We start from the raw sequence: 22,682 nt of genomic DNA, 5'->3' as shown, positions 1-22,682 counted from the left end.
CAAACTGTTGAACTGTTAGCAGTCACTTAATCTCTCCTTAGGCCCCTCTCTCCTCTCTGTCACCAGCCATGCGTGTTTGTACTCACGGGTGATTTACTGGGTTTCTGTGGTCATTCTAGTCCTGTCTTGTTTCGGTCCGGGTGGTCTCCTTTGGTATTCCTAGTTGATCCAGGAGAGGAGAGGAGAGGAGAGCGCTTCCTAGTTCTTTTTATAACTATGACACCATTTCTCCAGACAATATTAAGGGTCCACCTGCATGTTAGCTATCAGGCTCAGGCAAAAAATTAGTAAAGTCATGGGTCCCTTAGAATAGACCTAAAATAGACCTACCTTTTTTTTTTTTTCAAAATGGAGAACCCAAATATTCATCTGCAGTATTCCATCCTTTAGGTTCATGATTATTGAACTATTTGTTCTGCTTTGTATCTTAACCCTTTTCAGCCACCAAGTTCCAGGTGCTATCATAATGTCAACCTGACATCCCTGGGCAGACAACCCCACCAATGTGTCCTGGAGCCCTGCCTACCCAGAGCCCTACCCCACTAGGGAAAGAGAGAGACAAGCTGGGAGTGTGGATCCACCTGGGGACATCCATGTTCAGTGGGAAGCAATGACAGAAGTCAGGCCTTACAGCTTCTGTACCTCACAATGATCCTGGGTCCCTAATCCCAGTGGGATAAAGGTTAGGTAAGCCTACAAGGGAGGGGGGTGTGATACAGAGTTCTGGTGGTGGGAAGTTTGTGAAATACAACTCTCTTATCCTTTCCTATACTTACTAGGAAAATATACTGATATAAATGCTTACACTAAAAAAAGGAAGTGTGAGAAATAGCCCAGATGGTTGTAGCCATTTCATTGATGTCTATCAATGCAGTCTGACTACAGACCCCTGGCTTGTATATGTCTACCTGATGACAACCATGACTTTTCTTCAAAATTAGACTTCCCAGCCCCTTCCTATATGTCCCATTCCCATTATAGCCACACATTGTAAACTCAGACTTCCTGGCCTCAATCTGTCTTTCCCAGTCTAGTCACATTGTCCTGGCCAGAATCCCCTTCCTTGCACTTCCTTTCTCACTACAGTCCCCCATCCCCTTTCCCTGAACCTGGTTAGATTGTGAGCCAATTCCCTCTCAACAAAGGGGAAGAGGACAGGTTCTTTCTATGTCCTGAAATATGTAAAAAGGCTCTGAAGGGGGTCCGGCAGTAGCCCAGCAGATTAAGCACATATGACACAAAGCCCAGGGACCTGGGAAAGGATCCCACCTGCAGGGGAGTCGCTTCACAGGCAGTGAAGCAGGTCTGAAGTGTCTGTCTTTCTCTTGCCCTCTCTGTCTTCCCCTCCTCTATTTCTTTTTTTTTTAATTTATTTTTTATTTAAGGAGACAATAACAAAACCGTAGGATAGGAGGGGTACAACTCCACACAATTCCCACCACCCAATCTCTATAATCCCATCCCCTCCCCTGATAGCTTTCCCATTCTCTATCCCTCTGGGACTATGGACCCAGGGTCATTGTGGGTTGCAGAAGGTGGAAGGTCTGGCTTCTGTAACTGCTTCCCCGCTGAACGTGAACATTTTAAAAACACAAACTGAGTCTTTTTAATACGTAGGCTGAGTCTGTGATATGTTGACTCTCTCAAAAGTCTAGTCGTCTCTCTATTTCTCTCTGTCCTAGCCAACGCAAAGGACATCAATAACAGCAATAATAACTACATCAATGGTAAAACAACCAGGGTAACAAAAGGGAATAAATGGCCTCCAGGAGCAGTGGATTCCTGGTGCAGGCACCTAGCCCAGAAAATAACCCTGGAGGCAAAAAAAAAAAGGGGGGGGGGGCTCTGAAGATTGCCTTTGGTGTGCTTGCTGGCTTATACCCTTGGATATATGTATATATGTAAAACTTTTGCTTTGCTCATGACTCTTGGTGTCTTAGTCCTGTGTTAAGGCATAGACAGAGTGCGTTTTGCACTATTTCCCACAGAAGTAGGCCTACTAAAATTTGAATACCTTGAAAGGGTAAACCAGGCTACACAGCTGGGCTGGTTGCAGCGGTGCAGATGGGCTCAGCATCTCTTCTGGGCGCAGGGAGTCTGGAGCCTCATCTGTAGAAGCCCTGCGCCCTCTGCTCATCCCGCTCTGACAGGCGCCTCAGCGGGGTCGCTGGTGCCTGAGTGAGGAGCCAGCTGTGGTTCCTCCTGCTCAGGCATCTGGCTGGGGGATGCAGGCCAGGCTCCACCCACCGCGCACCCCGGGCCGCTGGCGGTAGTGCCATGTCTTCCTGGTCCCAGGCCTCTGCGTTTGCCATCTGGCACTGCATGTACTGGTGGGGGGCTGCTGCAGGGGCCTGTGAGCGGTGGGCGGGGCAGAGGGCGCGGGCCAGCTGGTGGGCGGCATCCTGGTCCAGCTGCTCCTGGTCCAGCTGCTCCTGGTCCAGCTGCTCCTGCTCTGGCTGCCCTAGGCGCCTGTGCCCTCAAGTCCCCCACCCCACCTGCCAGGTCCCTGGCCCCTCCGGGCATGGCCCGGCAGGCGGCCTCCCTTCCACCCACCTTTCTGTGAACCCTGAGCTGGCAGGGTGTGGGGGTCCCAACCTGAGACTTGAATCTGTGGCCTGGGGCGGGGGTGGAGTTCCAAAGCCGCTTGCCCCAGGAGTGGAGGACCCGTCGCAGAGCGACACCGCCCCTCCGCCTGCTGGCGGCCTGAGCCTGGCCTGCTTCCCCACAGAGCCCCTGCCAGCCACCTCCACATGCTTCTCTTCCGCTCCCCAGCAGCCGCCTCTGCCTTGGCCGCCTCCTCCTGTTTGCCATCCGTCCCTGCCAGCTGCATGCCGCCACCAGCAGATGCCTTTACAGCCAATAGAAGCCTCTGCTTGCAGTCCCCTGCAGGTTGCTCTCATCCGCCACCACTGAGTGACTGTGACTGCCTGCTGCACAGCCTGCCGCCAGACTCTGCTGCTTGCATGACGTCCTCCTCAGCGTGTTTGCCATCCACAGGCTCCTCCACCAGCCGCCCTGTGTCAGGTCTTTGGATTCCCTTGGATTCACACCATGTGCACTTCACCCACTGTGCTACCAACCTACCCCCCAGAGGTTTTTTTTGTTTTTTTTTTTACTTTGGTGTGTGTGTGCATCGCTAGGGAGCCAGAGACGACCCGAATTGCACCTGCGGCTACAGACAGACTATGACCCACATAGTCAACGACTGCCACCTCTCCAGATTCAAAGGAGGTCTCGAAACTTTACATCAGGCTCAACCTGACGCTGTTGACTGGCTACAGAAGAAGGGCAAACGCTAGAAGAAGAAGTAGTAGTATTGTCCCATACTCAAATTTCTCTTTCTGGTTGATCTCTCTTAACATAACTTCAAGCTCCACACAAGAAAGGTTGTAAATGGTGGATTCATTATTCTGAATAGCCGAGTAGTAGTCCATGGTGTAATATATACATCACATTTTCTTAGTCATTCATTTTTTTGTTGTTGGACGATGGGTTACTTCCAGGTTTTGGTTATTACAAATTGTGCTGCTATGGACATTGGTCTACACAGATTTTTTAAACATATTTTTTCATTATTTTCCCTTTTGTGTAGGGAAATTGTGAGGCATGGTTGAGCATGGTGTGGGACCTCCCATTGAAAAGTGGGTGTCTGTATGGCACGACCTTTCCTATTAGTCTCTACCTATGATTGAACATGGAGGGAAAACGATCACCAGGAAAATGTCTTCTCTGTTAGTCTCCCTGCCTCACAAAAGACTCTGCATACAGTTCATTTCCCTGTTCCCAAACCAGTTGGTTCGTTTACTCAGAGGTTACTAGAAGTCCATCTTCTCTGATCACATATGGCCCATACATTATTGTTCTGCTCCATCAAACAGTAACTAGGAGCATTCTTCTTACTCCTCCACCCACTCTTGTCTTTTTAATCTTCCATGATTTATCTTCTCTCTTAAGGCTTCTCTCTGTCTGGTGGTTATTGATAGCCCTACTTCCCCTGTTCTTCTGGTTATTGATAACCCTACTTCCCCTGTTCTTCTGATCAACTAAACCCCTTGCTCAACATTTACTAGGAATGCACTGACCTTTTCCCAATCCCCTACTTCTCTTTGTCCCTCTTCTCCCAAACCATATATGGGATGGATAACTTACTTCCTCCTACAACTCCTTATAAACCCTACTTTGCTGTTCAATAAATGGATTGCCCATGCAACAAGTCCCTGGGTCATCTGTTGCCGCAGCATTAGCATCGGGCACTGAGAGAATCCTGTACAGCTCCACCCCTGCTGCCCCGGAACATTCCCCAAGGCCCCTGCATCTGGTACCCAACAGAGCTGGTAAGCCAGGAGTCTGTGCCCGGGAAGAGGTCTCCCCACAAGAAGTCTGACACTTTTATTGCCCTTATTGTTTTATTGTTATAGTTATCATTTTTGTTGATGTCGTCATTGTTGGATAGGACAGAGAGAAATGGAGAGAGGAGGGGAAGACAGAGAGGTGGAGAGAAAGACACCTGCAGACCTGCTTCAATGCCTGTGAAGCTTCTCGCTTGCAGGTGGGGAGCCGGGGCTCGAACGGGTATCCTTACGCAGGTCCTTGCACTTTGCATCACCTGTGCTTAGCCCACTGCACTACCGCCTGACCCCCGTACACAGATATTTTTATATGTATATGTTTGCCTCCTTTGGCTATATCCCCAGGAGAGGAATTACTGGCTTATAAGGATGGTCCATTTCTAGTCTTGTGAGGGTTAACCAGACTGCTCTCTACAGTGGGTAGAGCAATTTACATTCCCACCAGCAGTGCAGAAGGATTCCTTTGTCCCCACAACCTCTCCAGCATTTGTTGTTACTGTCATTCTGCTGTATGACATTCTCATGGTGTGAAGTGGTATCTCATTGTGATCTTTATTTGCATTTCTTTATCAGTGACTTGGAGCAATTTCCTTATGTCTGTTAGCCTATTGAATTTCTTTGGTGGTATGTGTTCTGTTAATTTCCTCTCCCCATTTATAAAATGGGTCATTTTTGTTGCTGAATTTGGTGAGCTTTTTACGTATTCTCATGATTAACCTCTTGTTTGCTGTGAAGATCTCCCCTCTTTATGTGTGAGGTCTTTTTTTCTTTTTGTGGTGTTTTATTTTGCTGTACAGAAGTTTTTCAATTTGATCTAGTCCCATTGATTTGTTTTTGATTTAGTCTTCCTTGCAATTGGGCTTGTGTCCTCAAAAAATGTCCTTGATGTTTAGATGGGAAAGTGTTCCACCAATATTTTCCTCTACATGAATTTGATAGTTTATGGTTTAATATCCAGGTCTTTGATCCATTTGGAGTTTACTTTTGTTTTGGTACATATGTGGTGATTCAGTTTCATTCTTCTGCACATTTCAACCCAATTTTTCCAGCACCAATTATTTAAGAGAGCCTCCTTCCTCCACTTAATTGTTTGGGCCACATTATCAAAAATTAGATTTCCATCAGGTTGGGTGGGCTTATTTCTGGGCATTCAGTTCTGTTTCACTGGTCTGTCTGTTTTTGTCGCACTAACAGGCAGTTTTTATTACAATGTCCCTGTAATATAGTTTGAGTTCTGGGAGTGTGATACAACCATTTATGTCTCTTTTTCTCAAGATTGTTTTGATGATTCCAGGTGTTTTTTTCTGGTTCCAGAAAAATGTTTGTAATTTTTGTTCTATTTTCTTAAAGAACAGTATCTGCACCTGACTCAGATCAAGTAGTAGACAGGGCTGCCCATTATCACCATGCCTGTTCAAGATAGTATTGTTAAGTTCTCTCCATAGCAGTCAGGCAAGACAAAGGAATCAAAGAAATAGAAATTGTAAGGGAAGAAATCATCCTCTCACTATTTGCACAGGATATGATACTGCACATAGAAAAACCTCAAGAATCCTTCAGAAAGCTGTAAATTATCAGACAATATAGTAAGGTGTTAGGCTACAAAATTAGGATATAAAAATCAGTGTCATTCCTTTACACAAGCACTAAGTACAAAGCAGAGGATATCCAGAAATCAGTCCCATTCACTAAAACAATAAGATATCTGTGGATAAACCTAACCATAGAAGTTAAAGGTGTGTATACTGAAAACTATAAGTTGCTATTCAAGGAAATAGAAAATTACATAAAGAAATATACTCCTACTTGTGGATTGGAAGAATTAATATCATCAAAGTGAGTATTCTACCCAGAGCCATACACAAATTTGATGTGATACCCAACAAGGTCCCACCAATTTTCTCTAAGAGGATAGAACAGAAACTAAAAACATTTGGCTGGAACTAGAAAATACCTAGAATCTCCAAAAAAAAAAAAAATCCTGTGAGAAAGAAACATAAATGAAAGTTTATGGGGACAAGAGAACCCTCTTGCAGTGCTGGTGGGGATGTAAGCTAGTCCAGCCCTGTAGAGAGAAGTCTGGAGAACCCTCACAAAGCTAGAAATGGACCTTATTGATGATCCTGTAATTCCCTCCTAAGGATATATCCTAAGGAGTCAAATACAGTCATCCAAAACGATATGTGTATATCTATGTTCATAGCAAGAGAATTTCTAATAGCTGAAACCTGGCAGCAACTCAGTTGTACAATAATAGGTGAGTGGCTGAGGAAGTTTTGGAATATATACACAATGGGATACTACTCAGCTATGCAGAATAATGACCCTACCTTCTTCCACCCACCTTTGATGGAGTTTGAAGGAATTATGCTAAGTGAGATAAGTCAGAAGTAGAAAGATGAATATGGGATTATTCCACTCATAAACATATGTTGAGAAAGAAGAATAGAGAGGGAAACAAAACAGAAATTGAGTGTGTTTGGAGTATGGCACCAAAGTTACAAACTCTGGGCAGGGGTGGGGGAAAGGGTAGATTTTCAGCTGTACTGTCGGGTTTTGGATGTTGGAACACAGACCTTTGGTGGCAGGAAGGTGTTAATAGGTACTCCTATTAACTTATAATCTTAAAAATTACTATTTGTTCAATATGAGAGTGGGAAGTAGAATGAATTTTTTTAGTCTCCTAACAAAATTATGAAACCTAGATAGAGACCTGGGCTCATGAGATAGGGCACATGTGCATATGGACCCATAATTTAGGGAAAAATATATGCCTTAAAATAAAAGTGCATATTAGTTTCCAGAGACTCAGTAAGTACAGCAAGCAAGTTGAAAGACCTAAAAAAGACACCATAAAGTACTTAATTAAATATGTTCTACTTTGACCTAGATACCCTCCTCACCTACTTCCTATTTCACTTCCCTCAATCACTCTTAAGTTTAACCCTGTCAGATAAAGTAAGGACTACAAAAGCTGGATAATGGCAAGAGACCAGCATGCTTCATTATGGCCCTTACTGCAAATACTACGGAGCACAACTGAAAAAAGGAAAACAATGATAAGCACTCAAAGTAGAATGAAAGAAATGAAATTACTCTTTCTGATACTTTATTTTCATAAAATAGATTCAAGAGAGAGAGAGAGAGTGAGGCCCTGAGAGTCTGACAGACATCAGAGTACTGCTCACCTATGGGTTATGGTAATATAGGGCTTGAGTCTGGGAATTTGGTGCACTGGGCGTGAAAGTCTTTTGCATAACCATTATAATATCTCCAACCCAAAATGAAATAATTTCTATTTGTAAAATGCAGATATAAATTCCTAATGACTTCACAAAATGATATTAGAAGTTGTACATATTGGGGGGTTGGAATTGTCATGATTTATATTTATATTTCTATCTTTTTAATTATTTTATTTTATTTTTATTTATTTAAGAAAGGAGACATTAACAAAACCATAGGATAGGAGGGGTACAACTCCACACCATTCCCACCCAATCTCCATATCCCCATCCTCTCCCCTGATAGCTTTCCCATTCTCTATCCCTCTGGGAGCATGGGCCCAGGGTCATTGTGGGTTGCAGAAGGCAGAAGGTCTGGCTTCTGTAATTGCTTCCCCGCTGAACATGGATGTTGACTGGTTGATCCATACTCCCAGTCTGCCTCTCTCTTTCCCTAGTGGGGTGGGTCTCTGGAGAAGCAGGTATATTTCTCTTTCTATGCAAAAGAGCATCATGACTTTAAAGACAAATCAATACGTTCTACAGAATTTCAGGATTAAACACTAACACAACTCAGTTCTGTTTTTCTATTTACCTAGAAACAATCAAAATAGAAGATTTTTATTTACATAGCCTCTAAAGAAAAAAAATACTTAGGAATCAATTTAAACATGGATATGTAATATTCACCACATTGAAATCTACAAATAAGTGATGAAATTAAAGAAGACCTAAATAAATGAAAAAAATCTCTCTGGATTATAAATTGTAATAATGTGGGGACAAGCGGTGGTGCACCTGGTTAAGCATTTACATTACAGATCAATACTTTTATTTTAAAATATTTGTTCCCATTTTGTTGCCCTTGTTTTATTGTTGTAGTTATTATTATTGTCGTCATCATTGGATAGGACAGAGAGAAATGGAGAGAGGAGGGAAAGACAGAGAGGGGGAGAGAAAGAGAGACACCTGCAGACCTGCTTCACCACTTGTGAAGCGACTCCCCTGCAGGTGGGGAGACAGGGTTGAAACCAGGATCCTTAGGCTCCTTCTTGCACTTTGTGCCACCTGCATTTAACCTGCTGCACTACAGCCATACCCCCAGATCAATAATTTTAAAAGGCCCCAATAACGTTAACAGTAGAATCCAATGTGCTCTGTAGGTTCTGTGCAATCCTATTGAAATTTCAACCTGTTTTAATTTTTCAGATAAAGGAACAGTAACGTGAAATGAATGTAGATTCCAAAGAACCTTGCTTAGGGACAGTTTGGCAGTCCTACAAAGTGGAAATAAAATCATCATACAAACAATCCATTTTATTGCTAGGAACCAACTAAAAATAGGTCTTCAGACAATGACTAGTACATGAATGCTCACAGAAGCACATTCTCAATATCTAAGCATGGAATCACCCTAAATATTCATCAACTGAGAGATGGGGAAAAATGGTAATATATAAAATAGAACCTTATGGGTTTTTTGTTATATTTTTTAAATTTTTGTATTACAGAATTACATGTCAGCAGGGTTTTGAATCCACACCCTTCTCATCACCAGAGTTCTGAATCATCATTCTCCCCACTACAATCCACCACAGTGCCCCTAAGGTTGTAGACATGGGCCAATCATCTTCTCTACAACTACCTGCCCACATTTATTCATAATTGTCCCCCCTTTTTTCTGATTCAATCTCTCTTCATCTCCAAGTCACTCATGAAAACATAACTACCTCCACATGTCCCTCTCCTTTTTCTTCTCTCTCTGGGTGCTGATGGAGCTCAAGTTCAGAGCCATCTTATCTTTATCCTATCACTTCTCCTCTTCTGGGAGTATGGCTCGGGGTTGATTTTGGGGAAGCAGAAGGTAGGAGTGGAACCTTATGTTTATTCGTATGGAAAAGGATGATGTATTGGCATATGCTACTACATGACTGAGTCTTGAAAAAACTGATAACTAAAAGAAGTCATACACAAGCAGAAAAATACATGTTATGTGACTCAATTTATGTGAGACATCCAAAACAGGCAATTCTATAAATGGCAACAAGTTTGTAGTTGCTATTGGGATTGGCTGCTTAATTTTTAAATTAATTTATTTTTTCTCTTCTTTCCTTTCTTCCATCACTGGGTTTTCTCTACTCCAGGCTGACTTTTTTCAGGTAGATACCTACCAACCAACCAAGCTACCTACCTACCTACCTACCTACCTACCTACCTACCTACCTACCTACATATACTACATATCATAGCTCTGACACTTCCTCCGGTGTGGTGGGGATGGGTTGGAGCCTGGGTCCTATGCCTGGCAATACAGTGCACTATCCAAATGAGCAGTTATGCTGGACGTCTTTATTTTTGTGAGAAAGTGAGGTAAAGGGAGAGAGGAAGAGTGGGGAAGAGAGAGGCAGATAGATACACACACCAGAGCAATGCTCAGTTCTGGTTTATGTGGATAACAGAGGCTGAACCTGTAACCTGAATGCCTCAGGCATGAAAGTCTGGTGCAAAAGTTTGATACTATCTCATTGGATCCAGCTGTTGATTAAGTTATGGAAGTGCTTACTAAGGAAGGGTATGTGGTTCCTTTGTAGTGTACTGAATATACTGGGGATGTAAATGGTGGTGGTTGCACAGTATTATCGCTGTCAGTAAATTTTACAATGAGAAAAGGTACATTGTGAATTTCACATTATGTGCACTTCATCACAGTTAGAAAAGAGGGAAACAGCCAGGGACTTCACTGATGGAGCACAGGATATGCATGCCAGAGCTTCCCAGTTCACCATCACTGTGTTGTAGGGCATATCTGCCTCCCAGCCCCCTCTTGTTAAGTAAACACTAAAAATGAAAGCCCTTGTTAGATATTGCAAGGTTCCACCTGCTGCCCAGTATCCAGGAATTTCACACAGCAAATATCAGTTTACTAAGTATCCATCCTCCATCACCCTGGCCTACCTAATCTTGCTGCTGCCTCCCTATTTTTTTCCTTTTAAATCTTTTATTTATTATAGAGACAGAGAGAGACTGAGAAGGGAAGGGGAGATAGAGAGGGAGAGAGACAGACAGACACCCACAGACCTACTTCACCACTTGTGAAGCTTTCCCCACTCAGCTGGCTTGAACCCATGTCCTTTTGCACTGTAATGTGTGCCCTCAACCAGGTGCACCACTGCCTGGCCCCATCTTGCTGCTGCCTTTAATAGTGGTAAGTCCCAATCTGGCACTAAATGTTTTTATTACCTTTATTTGCCAGAGACAGCCAGAAATTGAGTGGGGAATGGTGTAGAGAGGGAGAGAGAAAGGGAGACACCAGCAACACTGCTTCACCACTCCAAAAGCTTCTGCACTTGGCACCTCACCCTCCAACCACCTTCCCAGAAGGGCCCCCTGGTGCCCCTCCCCCACCAACTGCCATTGGGGCTGAGGGTTCTAACTGCCTTGTTGTGTGGAGCAGAGTGTTGCTTGGAGTTCCAGCGCTGCCTGGAGAAGTGAGAGGAAGGAGAGGACGGTAGATGTTTCAGGAAGAAGTGAATATTGGGCGTTTGGAGCTAGGACGGTTGGTGTTTGAGAACGAAGTGAATATTGGGCGTTTGGAGCCAGACGGAGGTAAGTAGAGGGGTTACAGTTACCATCTTTTTTACTTCTTCTGATATATTTCATTACATTCTTTCCTTTGACAGTTCATAAAATGTTGCCTAGACTGGACTAGAACTATCCATATTATTTGTCTCATTTCATTGAATAATAGCATGGTTGTCACTAGAACTTTCACAATATTGCTCTGCAAAGTGGTGCAGTGGATAAAGGACTGGATTCTTAAGCATGAGTTCAATCCCTGGCAGCACATGTACAAGAGTGACATCTGGTTCTTTCTCTCTCCTCCTGTCTTTCTCATAAATAAATATATAAAATCTTATATAAATATATAAAATCTTTAAAAGAATTCAAAAATAACATCTTGTGAAGGCTATCAAAATACTTTTTTGTGTTCATGCTCTACTTTAAAAATGTTTTTATTATCTTTATCTGATAGAGACAGCCAGAAATTGAGTGGGGAATGGTGTAGAGAGGGAGAGAGAGGGAGAAGCTTCACCACTCCAAAAGCTTCTGCATTTGGCACCTTACCCTCCCAACCACCTTTCCAGCAGGGCTCCCTGGCGCCCCTCCCCCACTAACTGCCATTGGGGCTGAGGGTTCTAACTGCCTTGTGTGGAGCTAGGCACTGCTTTGAGTAGCACTGCCTGGAGAAGTGAGAGGAAGGAGGGGAGGTGGTGTTTCAGGACAAAGTGAATATTGTGCCTTAGGATCCAGACAGAGGTAAGTAGAGGGGTTACTGTTACCATCCTTTTTACTTATTGACAGTGTATGCAGAAAAAGAGTGTTTAAGTGTTGGGACATGGAGAATCATATTATTACTTACTCTTGTTATTCAACGATACTTCCTGCCAATAAAAGCTTCATGTTTTCTTCTTCTTTCCTAATATTTAATTTATTTATTCCCTTTTGTTGCCCTTGTTTTATTGTTGTAGTTGTTATTGTTTTTGTTACTGCTATCATCGTTGTGAGGACAGAGAGAAATGCAGGGAGGAGGGGAAGACAGAGAAGGGGAGAGAAAGATAGACACCTGCAGACCTGGACTCCCAATTACTAGCTTCATGAGGTGGAATCAGCAGGAGCACTCAGATGGGAGTGTGCCTGCTTTGCTGTGTGTGTGTGACCCGAGTTCAGCCCTCGCCCCACTTGCACTGGAGCAAGTTTGAGTGCTAGAATGCCACTGTTCCTGTGAGTCTGTCTCCCTCTCCCAGAGGTGACCTCCCAGAGGAGAAAGTCAGTCCATAGTGGTGAAGGTCAACAATTACAAAAGGAAACTTTATCAAATAATTAATTATGGTCAATTTGACATGCTTCTCATCAGGCCAAGTATCTTTTAACAATATTTTATGCCATAGGCAGATTAAAGAAAAATGACTAGTGTGCGTAATCACTAAATAATCTGTGTAAAAATATTTGTCAAATGATATTTGTAATGATTCTTTTACAAAATTATTATCTTTATTTATTTGATAGAGGCAGCCAGATATCAAAGGGAAGGTAGAGACAGAGAGGAAGAGAGGCAGACACCTGCAGACTTCCTTCACCACTCATGAAGCTTTCCCCCTGCAGGTGGGACTGGGGGCTTGAAAACAGACCTGTGTACTCAACCAGGCATGCCACTACCCAGCCCCATTAAATGCCATTCTAATTTGGTCAGAAATTTGTAGTGGAGTAAGCTGTTTTGAATTTAATTTTCATGAGGACATTTAAATGTATAATTGGTATAATCATTGACGAAGTTGTTTATAATCAAATTTGGTACGTGTCCTTTTAATTCAGTGAGAAATTATATTTGGCCTTCCTGAATTTATTATTTGAGATATGTATGTAAGCCTGATTTTATGCATTATTTTGATGCTACCTATTGATTGGATAGACACAGAGACATTGGGAGGGGAGGTCAATATAGAGAGGGAGAGAGGCAAGAGTGTCACCTGCTTCCCTGTTCCAGCAATTCTGAAGCTTTTTCTCTGCAGATGGGGGTCTTTATTCGATTATTGATTCATATGCAGAGTCTGGAATGTACGCATGGACTATTTCACTACTCCTAGCTAATTGTTTTTTTTTTTTTTCCATCTAGGGAGACAGAGTGAGAATATCTGAGAGAGGGAGAGTCTCACATAGGTGGAGATAAAACACAGCACTGTAGAGACCCTGAGTGCACTCACATATGAAGCCAGGACTTGAGCCTAGGTCTTGGGTGGGAAGTCATGGGTCCTGTCCCAGTATCTATCTCCTATCTATGAAAGCATTTATTCATGACTTCTAAGTTCGGTTACAGAATCCAGGGTCAAGTGAAGACAGATTGACACAAAGATACACATATCAGGAAGTCACCTGTTTTGTTTCCAATTTAATTATTATGGTTTTCCAAATTCTTATTTTCAAGCTGAATTGCATTGCTAGTACATACTTCAGATATTGTCTTAGAACATATTCAGATATATTTATGCTACTCATTATTGACATTAATTTTAGGAGAATATTTGTGAGAACATCCCACTGAATCATACTGATCATTTAACTGGAGATACAGATGAAGGAGGAAGGGATATAATAAATGGACGAGTTGGAGAGAAATTTTAGTTTTTATAAAGGAGTGATGGGACAGAATGTTAATTTCAGCATGAGTAAGATATATTTTATAGCCAAAGAATTTCACTTACTAAATGCATAGTGAAAAAAGAACAATAAAAGTTGATATGTTGTATAATTTATCAGTTAATACCTGGTGATCTCACTTATAGTTAGAACTGAAGAAACAAGGAGAGAGTGTGAAACAGAAAAACTTGGACTGGGTGTGATTCATTGCACCACAGAAAAAGACTCTGGGGAAAGAAGGGAAGGGAAGTAGCAGAGACACATGTGGGGGCTTCTGGAGCATGGTGGTCATCAAAAGCACAAGTTGGGACTGAGAGTGTTCTGCAGACATTTAACATGGGGAGATGAGGGACTGTACCCATTTTTCAATAACCACACTGTAAACCCTGACTCCTCAGTGGAATGAAACAAAATGAACTGGATTTTCATCTTACCCACCCCCACCATATTTACATACCTGATCTTTCATGATACCAGTAAGAGATGGCTTTTTATTGACCTGGGATCATTTCCATGTTTCATGATATGTAACCAAAACTTTGTTGTAGAATTAGGCTACTTATTAATAAAGTGGAGTTAGTGATTTATAGTGCAGTTGTTGACACATAGATGCAGTTTGTTACCTCCCTACAATAAGTGTCTGCAGAATACTCTCACCTCGACTCTGGTCCATTTTAGCTACCAGGAAGTAGGCCCTCAGTGTCCATCTAGTCCTCGCTTCACCTTCCCAGAATCCTTTGCTTGGATGCAGTCCACCAAACCCAGTCTACTTTCTTTTTTCCCTTGCTGCTATTTTTCTGTGTATTTTCAAAACTATAGATGAGATAACCTTTTATTTGCATTTCTTGTTTTTAAGTTATCACATTAACTTGATTCAATTATGTTCCATCCAAAATGTAAAAAGGTGACTTAAAAGACAATTATAATTATTTTTGTAATTACCCCAGCTAACAAAATAAATATTTTTCCAAAAAAAAGTTTCAACCTTAGGTGATATATTTTTTTTGTCAATTACATCTTATTGAAATATTTATAAAAGGTGCTACTGTTCTATATGTATTTGAAATTCATAGTGATATATTCCCTCATTAAAATGTCTGTGACTACAGTTTTAGGTATCATGGCATCCTGTAAAGACAAAGAAGAGGAAGATTCACCCTGGGATTCTCCTTGGGACTCTGAGGTATTGTCTGTTAACATAATTATTTTAGATTTATTTGTAAAAATACAGATTAAAAAACAGGACATCTAGGGGCCAGGTGGTATTGCAGCAGGTTAATCGCACATTGATCAAAGGGCAAGGACTGCTGTAAGGATCCCTCTTCCAGCCCCTGGCTCCCGACCAGAGGGGAGTCACTTCACAGGCAGTGAAGCAGGTCTGCAGGTGTTTTTTTTCTCCCCTTCTCTATCTTCCCCTCTTCTCTCAATTTATCTATGTCCTATTCAACAACAGCAATGGCAACAATAACAATAAGAAGACAACAACAACAGCAACAAAATGGGAAATATGGCCTCCAGGTGTAGGATTTGTAGTGCAGGTACAAAGCTCCTGGAGGCAAGATAAAAAAAAATTAGAAAAAAAAGAACATCTTTTGTCATCAATTTTCCTTTCACTAGAAAATTTCAAAATTATAGATAGTATACCCATTAAATATGTTGTTAGTGGAGAATTACAAATGAAGCTAAATGTTTTGAATTCATTTAATATTTGAGATGTGCATGTAAGTTAGTTTCATGATATAATTATTGCTTATTTGAAACTTTGCAGATTCCAGGAATCATGTGTCTTCTATGACATTGCTTTCCAAGCACTTTTGTTTCTTTCAGATAGGGAAGCGTAGAGATACTAGCAGAGAGAGAATGAGAGAGAACAAAAAGAAATGTACCATGGAGACAGACCTTTACATACTGCTGTGGTACTCACAGCTAGGATCAGAACTTGAACCTAGGACCCATGCAAGGCAAAATTCTTGTGCCCTACCCAATGGCCTGGCATTATTTAAAAAATTAAAATTTCTCTCTGCACATCAGGACAGAGTTTGAAACTGGGGCCTTATGAGTGTGTGTGCTCTACTAGGTGTACCACCACCCAGCCCCACCTATAAGAAATATACATACGTTGAGTGACAGAACCAATGGTCAGGGTAAGCTTAGAGACACAATTGTTTATTTGCCTCCAGTGTTATTGTTGGGGCTCACTGCCTATTCTGTGAATCCACTGCTCCTATCAGCCATTTTCTTCCATTTTTATTGGGTAGGATGGAGAGAAACCAAGAGGGGAGTTTAAGTCAAGCAGGGGAGTTAAAGATAGACACTTGCAAAAAAAAAAAAAGATAGACACTTGCACCTGCAAACCTGCTTCACTGCTTGTGAGGAGTCCTACCTAAAGGGATGGGGGAGGCTGAGGGCTTGAGCCTGCATGGGACCTTGTGCTTGATACAATGTGTGCTTAACCCAGTGCTCCACCACCCGATCCCCAAGATACAGTGATTTGGAGAGGACATGTGTTCTTCTTAATTCGGTTGCTTTGTTTTTCCAAATTCTGGTTTGCAAGTTGATTTGTGTTGCAAGTAATCTCTTAGAAAGAATTCAGGTATCTTTCTGGTACTTCTTCTTCTAGCGTTTGCCCTTCTTCCGTAGCCAGTCAACAGCGTCAGGTTGAGCCTGATGTAAAGTTTCGAGACCTCCTTTGAATCTGGAGAGGTGGCAGTCGTTGACTATGTGGGTCATAGTCTGTCTGGAGCCGCAGGGGCAGTTCGGGTCGTCTCTGGCCCCCCAGCGATGGAACATAGCGGCGCACCGGCCATGGCCTGTTCGATAGCGATTGAGGAGGGCCCGATCATAACGTGCTAGGTCAAAGCCGGGTTGATGCTTGCAGGGGTCTGTGATGAGGTGTTTGTTCTTTACCTCAGCTGACTGCCAACTCTGTTTCCAAGAGACTAGAACAGAAAAGTTCAGTGTAGGCGTAGGGGACCAGATTGGGTGACAAGACGTCAAGCGTTGGACAGGGTGGGCGAAGATATCTGCGTATATTGGCAGGTCCGGTAGAGCGTAGACATGGGAAATGAACTTAGATGATGCCGCATCCCGAAGAATATCTGGCAGGGCGATGTTGCTAAGAACTGGCAGCCATGGAACCGGGGTGGAACGGATGGTTCCAGAAATGATCCTCATGGAGGAATATAATTTGGAATCGACCAAGTGGACATGGGGGCTACGGAACCATACTGGGGCACAGTATCCTGCAGTGGAATAGCATAATGCCAGAGAGGATGATCATAGTGTGGAAGCGCTCGCGCCCCTTGAGGAGCTGGCCAGTCTTGCAATGATGTTATTCCTTGCACCCACCTTTGCCGCAGTTTTTATGAGATGTTCGTGAAATGACAGAGTGCGATCGAGAGTAACGCCAAGATAGACTGGCTGGGCTTCATGCCGGATTCTCCTATCCCCTCCCCTGATAGATTTCCTATGCTTTATCCCTTTGGGAGTATGGACGCAGGATCATTATGGGTGCAGAAGGTGGAAGTTCTGGCTTTTGTAATTGCTTCCCTGCTGGATATGGACATTTACAGGTAGATCCATATTCCCAGCCTGTCTCTCTTTTTCACTAGTGGGGTAGAATCTAGGGAGGTGGGGTTCCAGGACACATTGATGGGGTTGTCTGCCTAGCAAAGTCAGGTTGGCATCATGACAGCATCTGGAACCATAGGAGGGCACTAGTTGAAGGAGAATGAAAACAAGCCTACAATCCTTCCTATGTCTGTATTCATGTTTCCTGTAGAAAAGGAGATTGGTGGAGAGTACTGGGAAGTTTGTGCTTAGGGTGTATGTGGGACTTGAGTGCAGTTATGTAGCCATAAAAATCTTGTGTGTGCCAAGAGTAAAAGGGAAGGAGGAGCCAATGCTGTGCAGGTTTGGGAGAAGCATCTGGACAGGAAGCAAGTCGTCACAGTTCTTCGTACTCTGCAGACAGTAGTGGGGCTACCATCACCACAGTTGTTCATAATTTGTAGAACATGTAACGTGTCTAAGTCATTTCACAACTAACACGGTTAAGCTGTAAATGTTCTTATTCCTAATAAGGCTTAAAATAAACTTGTGGGAGGCAAACATTAAGATTTTGTCATTATTTACTGTAACTTTAATATTATATTATTATATTGTTTTTTCTATGCTTGTTCTTCATTTCCCATGCATATAAATTTTATCAAAGACAGTTTTTTTTTGGTTTATCAGAGCACTGCTCAACTCATGTGCAGTGGAGTCCACTAGCTATAGGCCCTATAAGCAGATAGTGGGAACACATTGGGCCAGAGGGTGGGCCAAGCCCAGCCATATGAAAGTGCCTAACAGTTTATTGAGATAAATAGCCTACAAGGCATTTGTTTTCACATGTAGAAAGGGTTCTTCTCTCTCCCTTAATAGGTGTCTGCACCCCTCACCCATCAGCAAGTTCAGTTTTCTCAGCCATAGTGCAATTGGTCAATTCTAACACCTTCTTGAACAATTTTCAGGACATCCCACATAAGAATGTCGGTAATTCAGCTGGACATACATCTCACAGCAGAAATTGCACTTTAAAAGAACATGGAGATGGTAAGAGCTGTATGTTATGAAGAAGTCATTTAAGCCAGGCTGTGGTGCTCCTATTTAGAGTGCACACATTACACTGTGCACCGCCTGGGTTCATGTATGCCCTCTCCCCCACTGGAGGAAAGCTTTATGAATGGCGAAAATTGGTCTGCAGGTGTCTCTCTGCCTCTTCTCCTATCTCCTCTTTAATTTCTCTGTCTCTTTCCAGTAATAAATAGGTAAGTAAGTAAATCGAGGTCATTTAAGTGGCATGGGGAGTGGTGCAGCAGAAGACCATGGAACTTGCAAGGTTGCACTCATAAGTTTGGCACAGCTCGCAAGTGGCAGCCAGAGTGGCGCTCTGGCACTCTCACTCTGTTCCCTCTGCTTCCCTCTCTCTCATTAAAAAATAAAATTGTTGAATTTTTTTAAATATTTATTTTTTCCTTGTGTTGCCCTTGTTTTATATTGTAGTTATTATTGATATCTTGTTGAATCGGACAGAGCGAAATGGAGAGAGGAGGAGAAGACAGAGAGGGGGAGAGAGAGACACGTGCAGACCTGCTTCACCGCCTGTGAAGCAACTTCTCTTCAGGCGGGGACCTGGGGGCTCGAACCAGGATCCTTCCCCTGGTTCTTGCACTAGTGCGATGTTCGCTTAACCCACTGCACTACTGCCTGACTCCCTAAAGTTGTTGTATTTTATGTGGTAAACTGAGAAATGTTACACATGTACAAACTATTGTATTTTATTTTATGGTTGACTCTTAACTATTAATGCCCTATTAAGTAAATTAAGAAAATAAATAAAACTGGCAGAAAATTTTGGCAGTAATTTAATTTCAAAAAATAGCACATATATAAATATACATATACATATGCATACTTATTTAACTTTAGTTATTATTGATTGATTTTAATTATGGCTTATAGGAATGCACAATTGAAGGTAAATAGTTCCATGTCAAAAGGGTGTTCCCTTTCTTCACACCATACATCTTTTTAAAAAGTTACTAACTTTATTTATTTGATAGACAACCAGAAATCAAGAGGAAGGGGAGATAGGGAGAGAGAGAGAGAGAGAGAGAGAGAGACCTGCAGCACTGCTTCATCACTTACAAAGATTTCCCCCTATAGATGGGAAAAGTAGCTCTCAAATATGGGGACAGTATAGTAATATTGTTGACTGTAAACCCCATCAATTTGTATTGTTCATTTTTAATGATGTCAACATAATTACACTAAAACAAAGGTGTAGACAATTGTTCTAGAGGAGTCAAGAGCCATAGGGAATATTTCAGTCTGGGACCAACCTTAGCTGCACTAAATATACTTTGTGGTGGTATTCATCATTAAAATGAGATGAATAGAGAATTTAAGTGTCAAAGATATATATATATATAGTAATTTAATAGTGAATTATAAAATTATAATAGGCTATAATTCCATAGCATTCCCAACACCAAATTTCAGTGTCTCTTCCCCCCACTAGTGGAAATTATAGTAGTTCTCCAATGGTCACAGATATATATATTTTTTCATTGTTGTTGTAGTTATTATTGTTATGTATGTTGTCGTTGTTAGATAGGACAGAGAGAAATGGAGAGAGGAGAGGAAGACAGAGAGGGGCAGAGAAAGATAGACACCTGCAGACTTGCTTCACCGCATGTGAAGCGACTCCCCTGCAGGTGGGGAGCCGGGGGCTCGAATCGGGATCCTTATGCTGACCTTGTGCTTTGCGCCACCTGCGCTTAACCCGCTGAGCTACAGCCCCACTCCCATACATACTTTTTTTATTCACTTCTATGGCCCTGCCTTCACTTCCTTTCTGAAACCCACCTCCACCTACTCGTGTGTTCTTTTTCCTCTTTTCTCCCACAGAAAAGAAATAGTGCCTGTGTTCCTTCCATATATCCAGATTGTCTTTCAGTGATTGCATAAGTGCAAAGATTCCTGCTGATGAATATTTTGAGTCCTGGTTGGAACTGGGTTCAGAGCCCTCTGGTTATCTCCCCCTAACATCCCTCCTCTGCAAATATGGACTAAAATTGTTTTGGGGCTATAGAAGAAAGGTGTTCTGGCTTCTGTTGACAGCTTCTTTGCTGTCCATGGATGTTGGCTGGTTGATCCATACCACAGCCCCTATCTATCTTTTCCTATTCAGGGAGGGCTCTGAACAGGTGACATGTTTTGGGATCCGCTGGCATGGTCATCAGCCTAGGGAGGTCAATATGGGATCATAGTAGCATCTGTAACTCGGTGGTTCAAAGGTGGTAAGATAGTGAGCAGGATGAAGTATTTAATCAAACAGGAACCAAAGAACGGGTGTAGAGGGAATGACATTATGGACTTTAAGGTGGATAGATCTAGGATGTCTATCATAGGTTAGTTCCTGGGATACCAAGAAACCTGTGACATCAGTCCACTGCCTGTAAAGCTCCTCCCCACCATGGGTGGGATAATGGGTCTTTGTGCTTGGCAACATTTGTGCCCTACAAGGCGCATCATATTTGATGTCACAATGCAGTCATTTTCGCTCAAAGTGTGGGGGTTTCAGTTTCCTATTTACTGTCTGTGAAGGGTTTCACGTAGCCATATAATTGACTTTACGTTTTATTTCAATCATAGGTTTTCATCGAAAATGTCCTGATTTGAAGGTAATAAATAACCTTAGTTAGTATAAGTGTTTGAGATTGTATGAAATTTACAATATTCATTAATTATTTTGTGTCAAACCCATCCAGGGCATCAATAACGTGGGAAAGTCTGCTTCTAATGAAGCAGCAAGAATGAAGAATATACAAAAACCACAATCAGGTCAGTGAGTAACACATTTATTTCTTGATGAAGTAATGAAACCATTTTGAAAAAGCTACCTTCCTCTGTTTTTTTTTTTTTGTCGTCTTAACTGTCCTACTTAACTTTATTTTTCAGAGAAATCTGTTCTTTTGTCTCCAGGGTTATCCTGTGTCTTGGTGCCTGCACTACAAAGCCACTGCTCCAAGAAGCCTTTTTTTTCCCTTTCCATTATATTGGACAGAGAGAAATTGAGAGAGGAGAGGGGAGATAGAGAAGGGTAGAGATAGACAGCTGCATACCTGCTTCACTGCTTGTGAAGCAACCCCCTTGCAAATGGGGAGCTGGGGGCTCAAACCATGATACTTTCACAGGTCTTTCCCTTTCTTCTTATGTGCACTTAACCCAGTGCACTGCCTCCCAGCTCCCTGGAAAAAATCTTGAACCCTGTGAAACAATTTGCTGTTGTTAATTATGTTTTACTGGAATGTGTATGAGCATATATAGTGTTGCATATGTATTTCCAAGCCATGGTAATTAATGTTTTCCTTATCATGTCTGTGGCTACATTATATAGATCTAAAGTCTTCATTTGAATTTGAGGAGACTGGGACAAATGGCCTTGGGGATTCTAAGGTACTGTCTTCTCCCATCATTATTTTAAGATATAAGCATTTGTGTTATCAAAATATTAAAGGAGTTGCTGGACTATTCTGTGTAGATACAATGCTAGTAGACACAATTTAATGAAGCCAGTGTAGTCTCAGTGGAATAACCTATGGCTAAGGAGTGATGAGGAATCAATTTTATTTTTCCAGTCAAACTTATTTGATAGCTGCAGAATAAAGTCTTCTTAGGATAAAATAAAATATTCTGTGATATAAACTGATATGGTGAAACTCCTGATAAAAAACAAGAAATGTGTTTGTTGTTGCCTTTTTGAAGTTGGAATTTATCTGCTCAGGAAATATTCCTCAACGGGTCAAATACCAGAGCTATGTATTGTGTACCACACATTAAGAAGATCTATTCTCCTTCATCAAGGTGGGTTAGAGCCCACCTTGCTGCTTTGCAGACAGTTTCCTTGCTGTGGTTTCTTACCTTCCTTCTCTCTGTCACACGATGCAAACAAATCAAACATGCATCAGTGCGAAGGATAGGTTTGGGAGTTAGAATTAGCATGAGTTTTATTTTATTTTTATTATTTTTCATTGTTGTTTAGATAGATACATAGAGGCAAAGAAAGATTGAAAGATACCTCAGTACCAAAGCTTTTTTCAAGGTGTGTGTGTGTGTGTGTGTGTGTATTGTAGGATTGTAGGGTGGGAGCAGTGGAACCTGTGTCTTGCACATGGCAAAGCAGAGCACTCTCTATGTGAGCTATTCTCCTGACCCACCTGTCAATTCTATATTTAGGGTATGTGCTTTCAGAGACCCATATCAGAACTGGCCTGAAAGGTGTAAATATCATATATGTATACATTTCTAGTCATTTGATACTTGAGTCATTTCTAGTCATTTGATACTTGAGTCATTTTCTAGTCAT

At 42.0% G+C, this 22,682-nt stretch overlaps 1 protein-coding gene and 1 long non-coding RNA gene across 6 annotated transcripts in view; both read left to right on the top strand.

Moving 5' to 3' along the window:
• The window catches only part of LOC103127055 (zinc finger protein 709-like), a 1,044,365-nt gene that overhangs the window by 923,073 nt on the left and 98,610 nt on the right, over positions 1 to 22,682 (top strand). The gene's annotated exons all lie outside the window — the stretch shown is intronic.
• Positions 18,354 to 21,158, top strand: LOC132535569 (uncharacterized). Its single transcript, XR_009547346.1, has 3 exons — positions 18,354 to 18,364; positions 20,969 to 20,997; positions 21,085 to 21,158. It is a non-coding gene; the product is annotated as an uncharacterized LOC132535569 (long non-coding RNA).

Source organism: Erinaceus europaeus, chromosome 23, assembly GCF_950295315.1.
Source record: "Erinaceus europaeus chromosome 23, mEriEur2.1, whole genome shotgun sequence".
Lineage (NCBI taxonomy): Eukaryota > Metazoa > Chordata > Mammalia > Eulipotyphla > Erinaceidae > Erinaceus > Erinaceus europaeus.
The sequence above is the reverse complement of the archived record's forward strand: the minus strand, read 5'-3'. Positions and strand labels throughout refer to the sequence as shown.